The 18,505-nt window shown below is 38.7% G+C and overlaps 1 pseudogene; it reads right to left on the bottom strand.

Annotated features, from left to right (window-relative positions):
• Positions 1–4,419: 4,419 nt before the first annotated feature.
• Positions 4,420–18,505, bottom strand: part of LOC102133061 (YTH domain-containing family protein 1 pseudogene) — a 32,520-nt pseudogene continuing 18,434 nt past the window's right edge.

Here is an 18,505-nt window from a genome sequence, read left to right as displayed (position 1 = left end):
TATTGATGTGCTGCTGAATTCAGTTTGTATTTCGTTGAGGTTTTTTGTATCTATGTTCATCAGGAATATTGGCCAGTAGTTTTCTTTAGTGGTTGTGTCTTTGTCAGGGTGTTGCTAGCTTCAAAAATGAGTTAAGAGGGAGATCCTCCTCCTCAAATTTTTGAAATAGTTTCAGTAGAACAAGTACCAGGTCTTCTTTGTACATCTGATAGGATTTCACTGTGAATCCTTCTGGTCCAGGGCTTTTTTGATTGTTAGGTTTTTTTTATTACTGATTCAATTTCAGAACTCAATATTGGTCTGTTCGGGGTTTCAATTTCTTCATGAAAGAATGTATCCATTTCCTCTAGATTTCCCAGTTTGTTTGCATAGAGATGTTCATAATAGTCCCGGAGCATTTTTTTTTATTTCTGTGGGATCAGTTGTAATGTCACTTTTGTCATTTCTGACAGTGCTTATTTCGATCTTTTCTCTTTGTAAATCTGGCTAATGGTCTATCAGTCTTGTATATTCTTTCAAACATCAACTGTTGGTTTCATAAATTCCTTATATGAATTTTTGGGTGTCAATTTCATTCAGTTCCACTCTAATTTTAGTTATTTCTTTTATTTTGCTAGCTTTAGGGTTAGTTCATCCTTGTTTTTCTAGTTCCTTGAGGTGCAACATTAGATCATTAATTTGAGATCTTCCTAACTTTTTGAAGTAGGCATTTAGCACTATAAACTTTCCTCTTAACACTGCTTTTGCTAAATCTCATAGATTAGGGTAGTCTGTGTCTTTTTTTATTTAGTTGAAATTTTTTTTTATTTCTGGCTTGATTTCATCATATACCCCAAAGTCATTCAGGAGGACATTGTTTAATTTCCATGAAATTGTATGGTTTGGGGAGATTTTCTTGCTATTTATTTTTATTTCACTGTGGTCTGAGAGTACAGTTGGTAGGATTTTGATTTTTTTTTTAATATATTGAGACTTGCTTTATGGGGGATTATGTGGTCACTCTTGGACTATGTTACATGTGCAGACAAAAAATGTATATTCTGTGGTTGATAGGTGGGGTATTCTGTAGATGTCTACTAGGTCCAATTTGTCAAGTGTCAAGTTTAAGCCCAGAATTTTTTTGTTAGTTTTCTGACTTGATGATCTGTCTGAAGCAGTCATTGTTGTGTTGAAGGTCCCCACTATTGTGTGAATGTCTAAATCTTATAACAAGTCTAGAAGTACTTGTCTTATGAATCTGGATACTCCAGTATTGGGAGCTTAAATATTTAGGATAGTTAAGTCTTCTTGAATTGAACACTTTATCATTATGTATTGCCCTTCTTTGTTCTTTTTTCCTGTTGTTGGTTTAAAGTCTGTTTTGTTCTGATATAAGAATAGTAATTCCTTCTCTTTTTTCTTTTCCATTTGCATGGCAGATCTTTCTCTGACCCTTTATTTTGAGCCTATGAGTGTCATTATGTGTGAGATTGGTCTCGAAGACAGCAGATTAATGAGTCTTTTTTTTATCCAATTTGCCATTCCGTGCTTTTAAGTGGGGTATTTAGATCATTTATGTTCAAAGTTAATATTGATATGTGAGGTTTCAAACCTATTGTAAAATTGTTAGCTGTTTGCTTTGTAATTCTATTATGTTTTTGCTTTAGAGGGTCTACAGGCCACGTACTTAAGTATGTTTGTGTAGTAGCAGGTATCACTCTTTTGTTTTCATGTTTAGACTTTCCTTAGGTCTCTTGTAAGGTTGGTCTAGTGGTAGCAAATTCCTTTAGCACTTGCTTGTCTAAAAAAGACTGTATTTCTCCTTCACTTACGAAGCTTAGTTTGACAGAATTCAAAATTCTTGTTTGGAATTTCTTTCTTTTTCTTTTTTTTTTTTTTTTTTGAGAATGCTGAAAATAGGTCCTCAGGCCAGGCGTGGTGGCTCATACATGTAATCTCAGCACTTTGGGAGGCCAAGGCAGGTAGATTACTTGAGGTCAGGAGTTCAAGACCAGCCTGAGCAACATGGTGAAACCCCGTCTCTACTAAAAGTATGAAAATTAGTTGGGCATGGTGGCACATGCCTGTAATCCCAGATACTTGGAAGACTGAGGCAGGAGAATTGCTTGAACCTGGGAAGCAGAGGTTGCAGTGAGTCAAGATCATGCCACTGCACTCCAACCTGGATGACAGCAAGACTCTGTCTCAAAAAAAAAAAAAAAAAAAAGGTCCTCGTTCTCTCCTGGTTTGTAAGGTTTATGCCAAGAAGTCTGCTGTTAACCTGACATGGTTCCCCCTGAAAGTGATTTACCCTTTTTCTCTAGCTGCCTTTCAGATTTTTGTTTTTTAATTTAGCATTGACCTTGAACATTCTGGTGACTATATGCCTTGGTGATGTTTGTTTTGTATAGTATCTTGCAAGTGTTCTCCAGATTTCTTGTATCTGGATATTTACCTCTCTAGTAATATTAGGGAATTTTTCTTGAATTACTCCCTCAATATACTTTCCAGGTTGTTTACTTTTTCTACTCTCTTAGAATGCCAATAATTCATAGGTTTGGTCACTTTACATAATCTCATATTTCTCAAAGACTTTGCTCATTTTATAAAATTCTTTTTTCTTTATTTTTGTCAGCCTAGATTAGTTCAAAAGACCAGTCTTCAAGCTCTGAAATTCAATCCCCTGCTTCATCCAGTGCAGTGACAAGGTTTTCGATTATATTTTGAAATTCCTTAAGATTTTTAATTCCAGAAACTCTGATTTATTTTTAAGATGTTTATCTCTTCCTTCATTTCCTAGATTGTTTAAAAGTTTCTTTGTGTTAATTTTCAACCTTGTCTTGGATTTCATTGAGCTTCCTTGCAATTCCTACTTTGAATTCTTTATCTGTCATTTGTGAATTTCCATTTCAGTTAAGGAACCATTCCTGGAGTGCTAGTAGAATCTTTGGTGGAGTCACTATGTTCATCTTCAACTAAAATTCCAGGTGGTGGTGAGTCCAATTATTTCATGAGTCCCTTATTTCACAAAACATGAAAGCTAACTCTTTTTAAATCTTTTTTTTTTTTCTTGAGATGGAATTTTTGCTCTTATTGCCCAGGCTGGAGCGCAATGGCACGATCTCGGCTCTCTGTAATCTCCGCCTCCTGGGTTCAAGCGATTCTCCTGCCTCAGCCTCCGGAGTAGCTGGGATTACAGGTATGTGCCACCATGCCTGGCTAATTTTGTATTTTCAGTAGAGACAGGGTTCTCCATGTTGGTGAGTCTGGTCTCGAACTCCCGACCTCAGGTGATCCGCCTGCCTTGGCCTCCCAAAATGCTGGGATTACAGGCGTAAGCCACCATCCCTGGCCTACGTCATGTTTTAAAAGGGTTTATTTTTTGTTTTTACCCATTCAACAGAAAAAAAAAAATTAGACATGGTGAAATTTACAGTCGGTGACACCATCCTTCACTCTGTCTATACCATGAGATTCTACACTTAAAGCTCAGCATTATTGGTATAAAACTTAAAGACACCATGAGGATTCTCCAGTGAAGGAAAAGGAGGAAATTAAAAATGATCTGCAAACAACTAAGAATAACTAAACATTATATCAGACCTAAAACATCTTCTAATTCCTCTGCACATTGCATCCCATTACTATCCAGCCAGATCAGACAACAGGGCAGTGAGGAAGAGAGAAGCCACTTGGTAGATATTTTCAGGGGATTTTAACAGAATACTTTTAAATGAGAAAAAAAAACTCATGGTTTGTTATCTTTGCTATAAAGCAATAAAGGGGTGAGAAATATGAAATCTCAAATGGAGATATTAAAAGACTGTGAATTTAAGAAAAAGACCATAATTTCTGACAAAATAGAAAAAATTAATTTGGATGTACTAGATTTGTTTGTTTTGCTTTGTTTGTTTTAAAGGATACTTATATTTCACATTGGTCTCATTGATAAGGTGATCCAAAAAAACATTTTTTTTTTTTTTTTTTTGAGACAGAGTCTCACTCTGTTGCCCAGGCTAGAATGCAATGATGCCATCTCGGCTCACTGCAACCTCCATCTCCTGGGCTCAAGCAATTCTCCTGCCTCAGCCTCCCAAGTAGCTGAGATTACAGGCACTCACCACCATGCCTGGCTAATTTTTGTATTTTTAGTAGAGACGGGGTTTCACCATCTTGGCTAGGCTGGTCTCGAACTCCTAACCTCATGATCCACCCACCTCCCAATGTGGTGGGATTACAGGCATGAGAATGAGTTCTTCAGTATCATTTTAAAAAGTACAAGTGAATGTGGATCCATCTGTGGGGGGGGGAAACTACAAAAAGACAAAGATGGAATACTCAACCCCTGCACAAGACAACACACTGGAGCTGACCAAGCACATGCTTTATAAATGCTTTTTCAAAATCAATTGTTAGAACACACAAGAAACTGGTTTGTTCTTATTGTTTATTTTGATTGTGTCATTCCTTGCACATCACCTCCTCCTCGTCCTGGCATTTCGCATAGTGAGAAAAGTCATCAAAGATGGACGCTGTGTGCTTGTAGGAAGCTGATAATTTTCAGCACTTGTTTTTCTTTTTCTAAAGGCACCTCCTGTGTTTTATGGTTTATGACTGGCTTGCTGTCATGATTCTCCAGTCTGATGTGCCTGAGCTGGTTATTGGGCACATCACTGACAAAAATTCACTCGATATCAAAATTTCCCTTCCATTTGTCTTGAGACCAGACTCCAGCACTGGTGCTGCTGTCCACAGAGCACTTCATCTCGGCCACCCCACAGAAATACCCACTCCCACTGATGCTGAAGAGCAGGTAGGCAGGCCCTTTGCTGCTTATGGAGCTGAATGCACTGTTCAAGTACATAGTGCATGTTCTGTACTACACAAAATGGAGTACTTAATGGAGTAGTGAATGTCATCCTCAGAATAGCTCTTTATAATGCACACATGTCCAGTTTTGAGATTCCAGTCAAGTTCTTTAGGATTATAATTATGGGCAGCTTTCAGTTTTTTTTACACTTGGGGCAGAATTAGTCTTGGTATTTCCAGGAGAGTTACTATCACTGTTGGCCCCTCTTCTCTGCCCAAATGCCATATTTCCATGTGAGGAATGATCCAGTAGGTCTGGAGTGACTGATGAGGGTTCTGATACTGTGGTTGAGCCAAAGCAGGAAGCTTCATTGGGAGAAGATGAGGCACCTTCTGGAGTTGTGAGGATAGTGTCTCCTGGGGGTCTGGGGTCTTCGGCACAGGCCCCTTGTTTTCCCTGGTGTCAATATCCATGTTATGCTTTATAGATGGAGTAGGCAGTGCACCCCCTATGACAGGCCCACTCCTTGTTTCCATTTTAGGCCATGGTTTTGCAGGCTTGCTGGCAATGGCAGCCCATGAGGTCAGCTTTGAAACCGCCATGTTCACATATGTCCCATCATTGCCAGAAAGGATGCCAATCAGTGCCACACTGCTGACGACAGAGCCTACTGCCCTTGACTGCAGAGGAGCTGACATCCCAATCTTCAGGCTGACCATGTCCTGCTACAGGCTGTTCACCCCAGAAGCCTTGCTAAAGGTGTCACTGTGAAAGCCCATCTGCCCATCAACCACTGTGCAGCCCAGGGAGCTTGGGGGTAGGTGTAGCTGCTCCCATATGTAGAGCTCTGAATCTGCTACCCTTGAGACCCACTTGTCCTCCCTGCCAAGAATACAGGGTTTGGGGGTAAAAATTAAACCTGTGCTGATAGATTTTGCTCTCCAGACTCCAAGGCTACCCCAAAACAGAATTGTGCATAAAATTATGATCTCTGTTACTGAGCTGTTCATAGGTGGTGAGGTATAGAATCAAAGGGTCCTTGCAGTGGACCACAGAGCCTCATTGAGGGATTAAGGAACTCCAGTGGATGGTGGGTAATAGCTGTAGTGAGACTAAGGGCTCACTACATTGTCCAGGCTGGTCTCAAACTCCTGGGCTCAAGCAATCCTCCTGCCTCAGCCTCCCAAGTAGCTGGGATTATAAGCATGTGCCACCAGGCCTGGCTATCTTGCCATTTCTTTCCCAGTATCTACCTACTGAACAAAATTGTGAAGACAAAAGGGCAAGAACTGTGGTGATCTTGTTTACTAATGCTTATCCCAGCACCTTCCATGGGGTAGACAGGTGCTCAATGAAGTCTGCAGAATCAGTAAATAAATGGAAAGAATGGGTATTTCATACATAACTGGAAATTTATATAATAAATAAAAGCCTATGAGAAAAACTAGATTTAGTTTTAACTAGTTTTACCTTATAAAATAAGTGAAAGAAAGGGCTAATGGTGATGAAAGGATAAATAAAATATAAAACCATAGAGAAAATCAACAAGGTCAAAGTCATTTTTAAAAATTTTTTATAAAATTGATAAACTCCTAGCAAGATGGCATAAGTAAATTACTGACATCAAATATGAGATAGGGGACATTATTATAGATACTATAGAAATTGATGAGATAATAGAAGATGTTCTAAAAATTTTATGTTAATAAATTTGTCAACTTAAATGAAATGGACAAATTTAGAAATAGGTAAACAAATTTTGATATGTTGATACAATGAAATACTGCATAGCAATATAAATAAATGAACTATTACTAGATACAATATGGATCTCAAAAACATTTTGTAAAGTGACAGAAGTCATCCCCAACATAAAACACACTGTATATTTCTATCTGTATGAAGTCAAAGAACAGACAAAAAATCATCAATGGATACAAACAAAAGAATAGTGATTTTCATTTGGGGGATCTTTGGGAGTGGTATGAATGGAAAAGGAAATGAGGGAACTTTCTAAAACAGCCGTTCTCAATTAGATGCTGTGAGAGAATTAGGCCTCACAGAAAATAATTTGAGACACTATTTTCTTAATTAGTCTAATAATGATACATAGTATTCTTGATGCACAAGAGGTAAACTGATTAATTAGAAACAGTGCGTGCCTTTGGGCATGACGATTTAACTCCCTTCTAGATCCCCAGTTGAGAGGTACTGTCTGAGGCTGCACTGTTCCATATTGTAGCCACTAGCCACATATGGCCATATGAATTTAAATTTAAATTATTTAAAATTAAATAAAATTTAAAATGTAGTTCCTCAGTCAGACCAGCCACACTTTAAATGCTCAAAAACCATATATTGCAAGAGCTACTATATTAGATAATACATATGTGTCAATTTCATCTCAAATTTTAAAAATAAGAAGTTAGCACAAATAAGTTTATATTATGTATAAGGTTTTGAAGTTTGATGACAGTAAGGCATTATGTCTCATGAAACACAAAAAACAAAACAAAACAAAAAACTCTTACTTTTGTCAATTTTCATAATATAACACATCTACCAAACTACAACATTTCATATTACTACCAGTCCTGAATAATCACTTCCCATGAAAATCACAATTTAGAAATGTGTATCTGGGCTTGAGTTCGTTTCAAAATATAACTAATACCCCCAGGACTGGTCAGATTTGTTTCACTCAATTTGTCTTTAAAGGATTATAGAACCAGGGTATTTTGCAGCAATACATGGAACAAATGCTTAATATTCAAGATGGGCTTTAACACAGCACACTTGGTGAAAAACACCACCACTACTACAAACAATAGAACACTTTCTATATTAGCCAAGTTAAACATATCAGCATTTTTCATGAAGTCATGCAATCAAATAGACTTCATTTTACAAGTCACTGTTCATTGGACTATAAAATGAGTTTGCTAAATTAATATTTCAATGAATTACATTTAAAGAGAATATATAGATTTTCAAGTATCATTGGTTTACACCAAAATGTCTTAGAACCAAAAATCAAAGTTATCAATAGTTGTCAGCAGTCTGTAAGTACTCAACTTAAAGAAATATGTGTAAATTATGAATTAATTCCAAACATCCAAACAAGAAAATAAAATGGAAAAAAAGACTCTGATTCCTAGAATAGCCTATAGCCAATTTTCTCCCAAAAGAATGCTTATTTTAAATAAAGTCTTAGCCCTACAAAATGTAACAGCTGAATTATGGTCTAAGGTCGACACATATATAGACATATAAAGTCTAGTGTGTATGTAACAAACTAGCCTGCCCTAAGGCTCAGGAGGCCCCAACAATGTCCAGTTGATACTGGAAAGATGAGTTCTAAGCCACAGAGCTCAGTCACAGTGTGCTCCAAGCAGCTTGCCCTGTCTTTCAACAGCCTATTGTACTCATATCTTCCCAATTCCACTTTCAGGGACATCATGTCAGTAGCTTGAATTAGGCCACAGTGGAAATTTCCAGATGGTTCTTATTTAAACACTGAAATAACGTAAGTAATAACACACTGGAAAATAACAATAATATGAAATACGTCCTACACTAGAAATATGTTTTATAGTTTATCGTTGTGTTGCCCCGACGGCTCCTCTCACCCACTCCACAATCTTATTTAATAACATCTCCAATCTCTGGATGCTCAGGCAAAATACTTTGCAATCATGCTTCTCTTTATCTCATGCCCCTTTTGTCACCTATCAAAAAAATTTGGCTGCTGTTACTTTCAAAATATATCCAGAATTCAACTGTTTCCCACACTTCTCACTGCTACCACCCTGGACCAGGCCACCAACAGCTCTTTCCCTGTCTTCATCTGCTCTTAACTGCTGCCATTCTACCCCCTACCACCTAATCTCAGAATATCAGCCCCAGGGACACTCAAAACCCTGCTGGCTCCCCATTCATAGTAAAAAATCTGAAGTCCTTACAGCAGTCTGTTGATCTGACCCCTGTTCCCACTCTGAACATAGTTTTAGCTACTTTCCTCTCACTCACTTCACTCTAGCGACATAGGCCTTTTTGCTCTTCCTTCAACACACCAGGAAAATTCCCACTTCTATGCCTTTGCATGAATTGTCCTAGTATTAGAATGCTCTTGCCTAATACCTGCATGACTACCTCTGTCACTCCCTTCAAGTCTTGACTCAAATGTCACCTTCTTAATAAGTCTGATCACACGCTCCAATTGCAATGCCCTCTTCAGCAATTGCCACTCCCCTTTGTCCTGCTCCACTTTCCCTTTCCTCCCATAGCACTTATTAACTTCTAACATACTATACAATTTACTTATTTTATGCAAATAAAGGCAAGTAAAGTTAATACTTTATGAAATCAGAATCTTTCATCAATTTTATTTGTAGCTGTATCCCATGCCTCTGGAATAGTGCTTGGCACATCATAGTTGCTCAAGAAATGTTTGTTAACGAAAAAATGAGTGGCTATCCCAAACTCTAAAGAATGTCAGATAGTTTTGTTTTCTCCTTTGATCTGAAGATGTTTGGGAACATGATGCCTGGATCTGAAAGGCATCCATATGTGTTGTGAAAACGTTCAGAATTGTTTAATCACATCTGTGATTCTATTCTGTGAACCAAAATCTGTCAGAAATCTAATGCCAAAATTGTTATTGGAATTTTCTTGCTCACTGCATCACTTCTAAGAACAGTTTGAATCATTTCCTGAGACCCTAAAGGCTACAAATATACAATCTGCTTCTTAACTGGTGAAGAGACTCTAGACTGTGTAAAGGTTTTAAACATATTTTGGGAGACATATGTGGTTTGAACACTAAAATTAACCTATGATTTACAGGAGCAAAAAACAAATGATTTTAGCATCCAGTAAAATTTTATGCTTGAGTGCTCTGTTATTTTATATCAGTACATGAAACTACTTTTCATTTTCTTTACTGAATACTACCAAGGTGCAAATAACAACTCAAAATCTAGAAGTGTAAAATTCTTATAACATCAAAGAACCAGCAGAACTAATGTACTTTGTATTGTTCAATAATGTAGGTGAAGGTACGAGAATGTATTATTGCATTTGAATACTCCAATTCCAAAATTTTATAAAATGTCTTTAAATTATACGAAAATGATCAATATATTTTGAAGCAAATTTCTCAAATGGCCTTCAGACACAATCTTCATAGCCATAGAGATGTAAAGCAACAAATAACCTACATTTGTTTTAAAAATGTGTTGCAATGCTCTATCCACCTAACATCTGCTTTAGAAGTTTAAATTCATTGCTATAGCAGTAAACATGACTGACAGCTTTAGAATAAGTTAAATAAATGAAAAAGAATTTTTAACACTATTTTGAGTGCCTGGATGGGAAGAAGTAAAAAGAGAACAAACACAGGGAATTCTAACTTCTCCATACTTCTGGAGGATAAGAGAGTTGTTATTCATTTGTTTGTTGCTCTCTTTTAGAAACAAAGTGATGGTACATGAGCTACATTTTCACCTATCAATTTTCGGCAGAAGCATCTAAACAAGTGGTGCATAAAGGAACTATGGCTCCTGCTGTCATGGCTGAGATAACCATAGCCATCAGCATTGAATGGTGATGTAAGAAATGTAATCATTGTAGCAATCAAAGAGCGCAAGCACTACCTGGTCCATTCATATGTAACTCAATGAGCATTGTTCTCCTTGGGCAAAATAAGCAGCCCCAAAGTGCAGGTGAACAGAAGATATGGTGAGATTACTGGCTAAATTTGGCGTGAATCCTAGCTAGTTTCAAAGTTCATATTGGAAGCAAAACCACTAAAGAGGAAGTATTACTAAGCAGTAATGCATATTAAGAGCACAGTATTATTGTTGATTAAATTCTCAAGTATTTATTAATTTTTAATGCACTGTATGCCTTCCTAAGAAAAGCTTAGACCTCACTTGCCTAGAGAATCCTTGTTTCAGTGTGTACTAAATATTTAGGAATGACATATGAAAATTTTCCAGTTTTTCTATACCTTTCACTTAAATAACAAGTATCTAGTAATTGCCTACCATTCACCAGAAACATATTGGGAGTGCAACAATAAACAAGGCAAGTGATGCTAGTAATTTTTGTACATTGATTTTGTATCCTGAAACTTTGCTGCAGTTGTTCATCAGCTTAAGGGGCTTTTGGGTTGAAACTATGGAGTTATCTAGATACAGTATCTTGTCATCTACAAACAGAAATAGTTTGGCTTCTTCTCTTCCTATTTAGATGCCCTTTATTTCCTTCTCTTGCCTGATTTCTCTGGCTAAGATTTCAGTACTATGTTGAATAGAAGTGGTCAGAGAGGGCATCCCTGTCTTGTGGCACTTTTCAAGAGGAATATTTCCAGCTTTCGTCCATTCAGTATAATGTTGGCTGTGAGTTTGTCACAGATGATCCTTATCATTTTGAGGTATGTTCCTTTAATACCTAGTTTATTGACAGTTTTTAACAGGAAGAACAGTTGTCACTTTAAATTAAAAGCTAGAAATGATTATGCTTATTGAGAGAAGCCAAAAGCTAGGCCTCTTTTGCAAAATAGCCAAGATTTGAATGAAAAGGAAAAGCTCTTGAAGAAAATTAAAAGTGCTACTCCAGTGAACACATGAATAAGAAAGCAAAACAGCCTTATTACTGATATTTTAAAAGTTTGAATAGCCTGTATAGAAGATCAAAGCAGCTATAATATTCCCTTAACCCAAAGTCTAATCCACAGTGAGGGCCTAACTCTCTTCAGTTCTAAGAAGGCTGAGAGAGGTGAGAAAGCTGCAGAAGAAGAGTTTGAAGCTAGTAGAGGTTTATTCATGAGGTTTAAGGAAAGGAACTGTCTCCATAATACAAAAGTACAGGCTAGGCACGGTGGCTCATGCCTGTAATCCCAGCACTTTGGGAGGCCGAGGCAGGTGGATCACGAGGTCAAGAGATTGAGACCATCCTGGCCAACATAGTGAAACTCCGTCTCTACTAAAATTCCAAAATGTAGCTGGACGTGATGGTGTGTGTCTGTAATCCCAGCTACTCAGGAGGTTGAGGCAGGAGAATTGCTTGAACCCAGGAGGCGGAGGTTGCAGGGAGCCAAGATCACGCCACTGCACTCCAGCCTGGCAGCAGAGCAAGACTCCATCTCAAAACAACAACAAAATAGTGCAGGGTGAGGCAGCAAGTGCTCACGTAAAAGCTGCAGCAAGCTATCCAGGAGATCTAGCTAAGATAATTGATAAAGGTGACTACATTAAACAACAGATGATTAATATGGATGAAACAGCTTTATATTGGAAGAAGATGCCATCTAGGACTTTTATAGCTGGAGAAGTCAGCCTGGCTCCAAAGATTCAAAGAACAGTCTGACTTTCTTGTTAGGGGCTAATGTAGCTAGTGACCTGAAGTTGAATCCCACGATCATTTACCATTTCAAAAATCCTAGGGCCCCTAAGAATTATGCTAAATCTACTCTGCCTGCTCTATAAATGAAACAAGAAAGCCTGGGAGACAGTATGTCTATTTACATAATTATTTACTGAATATTTTAAGCCCACTTTTAAGACCTATTGCTCAGACCAAAAAAAAAAAAAAAAAAAAAAAAAAAAAAAACTCTTCAAAATGTTACTGTTTATCGACAAAGCATGCATGATCACACAAGAGCTGGTAGAGATGTAGAAGGAGATTAATATTTTTTGTATTTTTTTCAATTTTTTTTATTATTAAACTTTAAGTTCTGTGGTACATGTGCACAACATTCAGGTTTGTTACATAGGTATACATGTGCCATGTTTGTTTGCTGCACCCATCAGCTCATCATTTACACTGGGTATTTCTCCTAATGCTATTCCTCCCCCAACCCCTCTCCCCTCAACAGGCCCCAGTGTGTAATGTTCCCCTCCCTGTGTCTATGTGTTCTCATTGTTCAGCTCCCACCTATGAGTGAGAACATGCAGTGTTTGGTTTTCTCTTCTTGTGTCACTTTGCTCAGAACGATTTCGTTTCCAGTTTCCAGTTTCATCCACATCCCTGCATACGACATGAACTCATCCATTTTTATGGCTGCATAATATTCCATGGTATATATGTGCCACATCTTCTTTATCTATCCTATCATTGATGGGCATTAGGGTTGGTTCCAAGACTTCGCTATTGTAAACAGTGCTGCAGTAAACATATGTGTGCATGTGTTTTTATAGTAGCATGATTTATAATCCTTTGGGTCTATACCCAGTAATGGGATCTCTGGGTCAAATGGTATTTCTAGTTCTAGATCCTTGAGGAGTCACCACACTGTCTTCCACAATGGTTGAACTAACTTACACTCCCACCAATAGTGTAAAAGCATTCCTATTTCTCCACATCCTCTCCAGCATCTGTTGTTTCCTGACTTTTTAATGATTGGCATTCTAACTGCCATGAGATGGTATCTCATTTTGGTTTTGATTTTCATCTCTCTAATGACCAGTGGTGATGAGCATTTTTTCATAAGCTTGTTGGCTGCATAAATGTGTTCTTTTGAGAAGTATCTGTTCATATCCTTTGCCCACTTTTTGATGGGCTTTTTCTTGTACATTTGTTTAAATTCTTTGTAGATTCTGGATATTAGCCCTTTGTCAGATGGGTAGATTGCAAAAATTTTCTCCCATTCTGTAGGTTGTGAGATTAATGTTTTAATGTCCACTAACACAACCTCCACTTTGTAGCCCATGGATCAAGAAGTGATTTTGACTTTCACATCTTATTATTTAAGAAATACGTCTTGCAAGGCTATGGGTGCCATACACAGTGAGTCCTCTGATGGATCTTGGCAATGTAACTTGAAAACCTTCTGGAAAGGATTCACCATTCTAGAAAACAATAATAAATTTGTGATTCCTGAGAGGAGGTCAAATATCAACATTAACAGAAGTTTGGAAGAAGTTGATTCTAATGTTCATGGATGACTTTGAGGAGTTTAAGGTTTCAGTGGAAAGAGTAATTGTACAGGTGGTGGAGATAGAATGAGAACTAGAATTTAAAATGGAGCCCGAAGATGTGACTGGATTGCTGCAAGCTTAAGATAACACTAATCTATGAAGAGTTACTTCTTACAGATGAGCAAGAAAAGTAGTTTCTTGAGATGGAAACTTCTTCTGGTGAAGATGCTCTAAACATTATAGAAATTAAAACAAAGGATTTAGAATACTATGTAAACTTAGCTGATAAAAGAGTGGCAGGGTTTGAGAGGACTGACTCCAATCTTGAAAGAAGTTCTACTGTGGGTAAAATGCTATCAAACAACATAGTAAGCTACAGAGAAATCTGTCATGAAAGCAAGACTCAAGTGATACAGCAAACTTTATTGTTATCTTAAGAAATTGCCACAGGCACCCCAACCCAGCCAACAGCCAACAATATTGAGGCAAGACCCTCCACAAGCAACAAGACCATAACTTACTGAATGTTCAGATGATTGTCAGTGTTTTTATTAGCAATACAATGTGCTTTAATTAAGGTATATATATCGTTTTCTTAGATATAATGCTATTGCACAGTTAATATACTACAGTATGGTTAAACATAACTTTTAAATACACTGGAAAACAAAACAATTTCTGTGACTTTCTTTATTGCAACATTCATTTAATTGTGGTGGTCTGAAACCAAACTTGAACTATCTTCAAAGCCAGTATAAATGAAGCCTAAAAGGATACCATCTAAGCAGTTAATAGTGGTAGACAACAGATTCAAATTTGTACACTTGGTGCGCAATCTGAACCACTTAAATAAGCATATTTCACTTCTCTAATAAAAAACAATTTTTCATTGGGTACATCTGTACAATATGTTGCTACCCATCTAATTATTAATAAATGCTTTGTGATGTAATTATCTGGGAGGCAGAGTAAGATGGCAGGATAGACAACTCCACTGATCATATCCCCCGCAAGTACATCAACCTAACCACTATCTAAAAAGAAAAAAAATTTAAAAACCTTCATAAGAGCTAAAAACCAGGTGAGCCCTCATAGTACCTGGTTTTAACTACACGTCACTGAAAGAGGTACTGAAGAGATAGAAAAAAGGCTTGATTTGCCAGTGCCACCCCACCCCCATCACCCCAGCACTGCCAGCATATTGAAGAGAGCATCTCTGGGTGCTGGTGGAGGGAGAACACAGCAATTCTGAGCCACTGAACTCAGTGCTGTCCTGGTAGAGCAGAAAGCAAAACCAGGCCAACTTCAGCTGATGCCCAACTACAGAGGGAGCATTTAAACCAGCCCTAGCCAGAGGGGAATTACCAATTCCAAAGGTCCAAACTTGAATTCCCACAAACCTCACCACCAAGGGCCAAAGTGCTCTGAGTCTCTAAGTAAACATGAAAGGCAATCTAGGACATAAGGACTGCAACTCTTAGGCAAGTCCTAGTGCTGAACCAGGCTAAGAGACAGTGGAGCACACAACCTACTGAGACATTTGGGGCAGCTAAGGAAATACTGGCGCCACCTTTCCCCTAACCACAGGCTGTATAGCACCTGGCTCCAAAGAGACCCCTTCCTTACGCTTGAAGAAAGAAGAGGAAAGACAGGGGAGGACCTTGTCTTGCATCTTGAATACCAGCTCTGCCACAGTAGAATAGGGCACTGCTCAGTCATGAGGACCCCCTTCCTAGGCCCTAGCTCCCAGACAACTTTTCTAGACACAACCTGGCCCAGAATGGAAACTATTACCTTGAAAAGAATAAACTATTCTTGGCACCATTTATCACCTGCTAACTGAAGAGCCCTTGGGCCCTGAACAACCAGCAGCAATACCCAGAAACTACATCGAGGGCCTTGAGTGAGCTTCTGAGATTCATTGGCTTCAGGTGAGATCCAGCATGTTACTGGCTGTGGTGGCTACAGAGAAATCTCTCATGAAAGTAAGGGTCAAGTGATACAGCAAACTTTATTGTTGTCTTAAGAAATTGCCGCAGGCACCCCAACCTCCTTCCACTTGAGAAAAGCAGAAGAAAAAATACAGGGGAATTTGCCTTGCACTTTTACGTAACAGCATGGCCACAGAAGGATAGAGAATACCAAGTGGGCTCTTGGGGTCCCTGATTCCAGGTCTTTGCTCTTTTCAAGTATCTCAGGACTTGCCCTGGCCCAGCAGGGAGCCTACTGCCCTAAAAGCTGAGCCCCAGGTCAGGCAGCATTCATCACATGCTTATTTAAGAATCATTGGGCCTTATGGGAATGTCAGCAGTAGTCAGGCAGAATTCCTCATGGCCTGTGGTGGCTGTGACTATGAGGTGAAGCTTCTCAGACTTCAGAAAGGGGAGAAAAGAGTGGAAAGGACTGTATCTTGTGGTTGAGTGTCAGCTCAGCCACAGTACAAGAGTACACCATGTAGATTTCTAAAGTTTGTGACTCTAGTCCCTGACTCCCAGACAGAAACTGTGGATTCACTGGGGCCTGAGAGAACTTGCCACCCTGAAGGGAAGGACACAGGCTTGGCTGGCTTTGCCACCTGCTGATTGTAGAGCCCCAGGGCCTTGAGCAAACATAGGCAGTAACCAGGGAGTGGTTGCAGCAGGCCTTAGATGAAACCCAGTGCTGTAATGGCTTCAGGTCTGATCCGGGGCAGTCACAGTGGTACTTGTGTCACTCCACCCCTAGCTGTAGGTGGCTAAGAACAGAGAGAGACTCTGTTTGTTTACAAGAAAGTAAGGGAAGAGAACAAGAGTCTGCAAGGGGTAATGAGAGAATTCTCCCAGATCTTGCCCAAGACCATCAAGGTGGTACATCAGTGAGTCTACAATAACCACAGCATTATTGGGCTTGGGGTGCTCCCTGAAGCAAATGCAGTTTAGATCACAAAACCCAAGTCTTTGAAAATATCTAGAAAGCATTCCCAAGAAGAACAGGTATAGACAAGCCCAGATAGTGAAGACTACAATAAATACCAAACTCTTCGATGTTAAGACACTGAAGAAAATGTGCTAGCATTAACACCATCCAGGGGAACATGACCTGACCAGATGAACGAAATAAGGCACCAGGAACCAATCCTGGAAAAAGAGATGTGTGGACTTTCAGACAGAGAATTCAAAATGACTGTCTTAACGCAAAGGAATTCAAGACTAAACAGAGAAGGAATTCCAAATTCTATCAGATAAATTTAACAGAGATGAAAATAATCAAAAAGAATCAAGCAGAAACTCTGAAGCAGAAAAATGCAATTGTCACACTGCAGAATGCACCAGAGTCTTTTATTAGTAGAGTTGATCAAGGAGAAGAAATAATTAGTGAGCTTCAAGGCAAGCTATTTGAAAATACACAGAAGAGACAAAAGAAAAAAGAATAAAAAAAAAAAGAAGAAGAAGCACGCCTAAAAGATACAGAAAATAGCCTCTATAAAAATAGCCTCAAAGGGGCAAATTTGAGTTACTGACCTTAAAGAAGAAAGAGAGAAAAAGAAGTAGAAAGTTTATTCAAAGGAATACAAACAGAAAACTTCCCAATCCTACTGAAAGATGGCAGTATCCGAATATAAGAAGGTTATATGAACACCAAGCAGACTTAATCCAAGGAAGATGACCTCAAGGCATTTAATAAACAAACTCCCCAAAATCAAAGAAAGGATTCTAAAAGCAGCAAGAGAGAAGAAACAACATACAATGGAGCTCCAATATGTCTGACACCAGACTTTTCAATGGAAAGTCAGAAGAGAGTGGCAAGACATATTTAAAGTGCTGAGGGGGAAAAAAAGCAAAACTTTACCCTAGAATAAATATCTGGTGAAAATATCCTACAAACGTGAAGTAGACAAACAAAAGTTGAGGAATTTCATCAACACAAGATCTGTCCTACAAGAAATGGTAAAAGGAGTAATTCAATCAGAGAAAAATAAGAATGTTAATCAGTAATAAGTAATCACCTGAATGTACAAAACTCGCTGGTAGAAGTAAGTACACAGAAAAACGCAGCATAGTGTAACACTTGAACTGTGATGTGTAAACTACTCTTAGATAGAAAGACTAAAAGATGAACCAATCAAAAATAATAACTACAACAACTTTTCAAGACATAGAAAGTATAATAAGATGCAGATAAAATCAACACAAAGTTTAAAAGTTGGGGGGATGGAGGGCAAAGTAAAGGTGTAGAGTTTTTATTTTACATACACTGACTCCAGGCTTCCCAGTGAAAGTGACAGCAACTCCAGCAAGGTAGGAGGTTGGACCTCTGTACATACCCCTTTGAAGGGGTCTGAATCCAGGGAGCCAAACAGTGACTGTCCCTGGGCCCCACTTCCACAGCACCACATAGGATAAGACCCACTGGCCTGGAATTCCAGCCAGCCACCAGAAATAGCAATGCATCTACCTGGGACAGAGTTCCTATTGGGAAGAATGAGCCGCCATCTTTTCTGTTTGGGAAACTCAGCTGTTCCAGTCTCAGGGCTTTGGAGAGTCCAAACTGGCCAAGGGCAGAAGGGAGGATCACACAGCATAGCACAGCTACTCTACCAAAACATGGCCAGACTGCTTCTTCACGTGGGTCTTCAATCTTTACCTCCTCACTGGGTGGGACTTTCCAACCAAGGCCCCAAGACACCCTCACCAGTGTTCTCAGGCCATAGAGATTTGAATACACCCTGAGAGGAAGTTCCCAAAGGGAAGGGTAAGCCACTATCTTTGCTGGTTGGGCGACTGAGATGTTTGAGTCTGTGGGCTTTGGAAATCTC

Source organism: Macaca fascicularis, chromosome 6 (assembly GCF_037993035.2).
Source record: "Macaca fascicularis isolate 582-1 chromosome 6, T2T-MFA8v1.1".
Taxonomy (NCBI): domain Eukaryota; kingdom Metazoa; phylum Chordata; class Mammalia; order Primates; family Cercopithecidae; genus Macaca; species Macaca fascicularis.
Note: the sequence above shows the minus strand (reverse complement) of the source record. Positions and strands in the feature narration are given on the sequence as shown.